This window comes from Macaca nemestrina, chromosome Y (genome assembly GCF_043159975.1).
Source record: "Macaca nemestrina isolate mMacNem1 chromosome Y, mMacNem.hap1, whole genome shotgun sequence".
Taxonomy (NCBI): Eukaryota; Metazoa; Chordata; class Mammalia; order Primates; family Cercopithecidae; genus Macaca; species Macaca nemestrina.
Window position 1 is genome coordinate 2,344,353 of NC_092146.1, and position 3,619 is coordinate 2,347,971.

Below are 3,619 nucleotides of genomic sequence, written 5' to 3' on the forward strand. Positions count from 1 at the left end.
CTGTCACCCAGGCTGGAGTGCAGTGTTGTGATCTTGGCTCACTGCAACCTCTACCTCCCACGTTCAAACAATCATCCTGCCTCAGCCTCCTGAGTAGCTGTGACTACAGGCGTGTGCCACCATGCCTGGCTACTTTTTTGTATTTTCAGTAGAGACAGGGTTTCACCGTGTTAGCCAGGATTGTCTCGATCTCCTGACCTCATGATCTGCCAGCCTCTACTATGAGCTTTCATTTTTGTCACTACATGAAGGCCTTGACTAGCATCCTTATAATTTGATAAGGCCATGATTTCCCACGCTTCCCATTCCATGAACTTTAATGATGAACTGGAGGCTGGGTTGGGTTTTTGTCCTTAGCCGGTTCAGTAGGATAACGGGAGAATAAGAAAAGGTTTACGTCTTCTGAAACATGCGCAAGTCTGCTTTGAGCTGCATCACACGTAGGAATCAGAGACCACACCTGGAACAAATTAAAAAAAAAAGTCCTTCCCCCTTCTGGGCAGTACAATTATTCCCATTCACTCCTTGGCATTCAGGTAACACCAGGGAGTGATCCTAGCCAATTGCCCTCAATTTCCAAGGAGCTACTAGGAAACAGCCACTGAAAGACTGAAAAAAGAAAAGGAAAAAAAATCTGAAAAAGACCCAGATACCTTAAACAAACTGAGCAGTGGTGATTTGGTGCCTCCACAGGGAAACCCCTAGTTTCACTGCCCACAGCCAGAAACCTGCAGTTGACTCTGTGTTTAGGCGCTGCCCACCAAGGGTCTCATATTGGAAAGGGCAGAGGTTCTGAGGTCTAGTACTAAGCCCTCCTTAGAATTTTCCCAAAGTGCTGGGATTACAGGCATGAGCCACCATGCCCAGCCATGCACCTCAAGATCTTTACTCCAAAGCAGGACAGAAAGTCCTCCATCTTCACATCTGCAACAAATGCATATCTCATTGCTTCCTCTGCTACACTGTTTATGTAAAAATGCAGACTCACTGAGCCAGACTATGATAGTAAGTGAGTATTCTCTACCCCTCCTGTGTGTTTTTTTTTTTTTTTTTTTTTTTGAGACAGAATTTTCCAAGTGATTCTCCTGCCTCAGCCTCCAGAGTAGCTGGGATTACAAGCATATGCCACCATGCTGGGCTAATTTTTGCATTTTTAGTAGAAAAAGGGTTTCTCCATGTTGGTCAGGCTGGTCTTGAACTCCCAACCTCAGGTGATCCATCTGCCTTGGCTTCCCAAAGTGCTGGGATTACAGGTGTGAGCCACCTACCCGGCATCTACCCTTTCTCTTACACTTAAATTGTGTATTTAGTGAAAGACTGATCAGAGACCCAAAAGAATGCAACCATTCATCTCTTACGACATCAAACTCTACCTCCCCACTGCCCCAACCCCCCACCAACCCACCCCAAACTCCTGCACCATATACATCTTGCATACATTCACTGAAGTCTCTTGTCTTCCTAAAATGTATGAAATCAACCTGTGCACCGGCCACCTTAGGCACATTTTGTCAGGACCTGGTGTGGCATCTTTAACCTTGCAAAATAAGCTTTCTAAATTGAGACCTGTGTCAGGTACTTTGAGTTCACCAGAGACACAAAGCAAACTGGGTTAATATATTTAACTTACTCCTACTAAGTGTTCAAAGCCTTCTCATTCTCAAAAGCTCCGAGGAGCAGCAGACAGTCAGGAACCCTCTCTGTTTAACAGAAGTGTAAACAAATTCTCACAGTAGAGTTTGGTGTAAGCCTGGATAGAGAGGATTTCATACATATATCTATGAAAACTCACCGTCATCTGAGACACTTCATCTATCCCCATGCCCACATATGTATTTGACTAAGAATCTTCTGAAAATGATCCAGTCAGAAAAGTCTGTATTAGTCAGAAAGCAGTATTCTGCACTATTCTATCTGGATGAGTGAATGCATTATTTGGGAGAACAACAAGAATGGAAAAGAATAGAAAACTGAGTGTGGAGCTGTCTGCTACCAAGAGTGGGAGGAACCAGCCCAATTAAGTGTAAGGGCTCTCCTTGGGCTGTCCAGAACAAGAACTGAAATCAGCAAGGAGACCTGAGAAATGGCAAAAGGAATCTAGGAATTTTGGAATAGAAGAGGTGAATCCTGTTACAGCACAAATAGTATGGAGTCCAAATCTATTCCAGCCTGCTCTCAGGACAGCTGGCACATACACTACCTGAAGCCTTGAGTCAAGGAATTGAATGCAAAAACAAACAAAACAAAACGAAAAAACACTTCAGGTACTGTTATGTGCTTACAAATTGGTAAAGACGATGGATCTTATGTTGTGTTCTTGCAACAGTTAAAGGAAAAGCAAAGCCAGGAAGTGATGACAGTCCCAGCACTGTGGGAGGCTGAGGTGGGAGAATTCCCTCGAGCCCCGGGAAGTCGAGGCTGCAGGGAAGCTGGGCGACAGAGGGAGACCCTGCCTCATTCAAAAAGACAAGAAAAGAAAGAAAAGAAAAGGAAAAAGAAAAGAAACACTCAGAAAGGAACACAAGAAACTTTTGGAGGTGATGGAGATGTTCATTACCTCGATTGTGATGGTGGTATCGTGGGTTTTACGCCTACGTCCAAACTCGTCAAATTGTACACATTGAGGAAATGCAGCTTCATTTGGCTGTTTTAAAATTTTATTTATTATTATTATTATTATTATTATTGAGAAGGAGTCTCACTCTGTCACCCAGGTTGGAGTGCAGTGGTGCGATCTCGGCTCATGGCAAACTCCGCCTCCCGGGTTCACGCCATTCTCCTGCCTCAGCCTTCCGAGTAGCTGGGACTACAGGCGCCCGCCACCACGCCCGGCTAATTTTCTTGTGTTTTTAGTGTTAGCCAGGATGGTCTTGATCTCCTGACTTCATGATCTGCCCGCCTCTGCCTCCCAAAGTGCTGGGATTACAGGCGTGAGCCACAGCTTCCGGCTTGGCAGGTTGTGTTTTGTATATCAATTCTGTCAGGCGGACGCGCGTGAAAAATTCCACCTCAATAAAGCTGTGACTACACACACGCGTGCGCAGTGCAACTTACATAGCCGACTGTGAATTGTTTTGGAGGTTTTACGACATGCACAGAGCTGTGCATCCATCATGACGAGCTAATCCAAAGCAAGGTATTCAACTTAAAATTCACATGCCATAAAATCTATCATTTCAATGTTTACAATACAGACGATTTTAGTACATTCCCAAACCTGTGAAACTGGCCCCAATCCAGAACAACGAATTATTTGTCTCTGACCCAAATCATGATTTTGCAGTCACAGCATGTCACAGTCACAAGGACTCACATACGTTATTTCTTACCATTGGCATTTTTTTAAGGCTCCTAAATCGTGCTCTTTCAGGGCTCTTGCTAAATATTTTGAAGGTCGGTGACAGATAAGTTAAAGAGTGCAAACTGCGTCCTCCCAACTCAGCCGACCTGACGCAGGGGAGGCACAACAAAAAGTCCTGCGGCATAACTGACACCTGTAAATCAGTATCAGAAACTTAAAATACTAAAAAATTCAGTTCCAGGCTGTGAACTCTATAGCGGAAGAATAAGAAACCGGAACTGAACTTCTCACTCATCTGACTTCCTGCGGGTTACGACC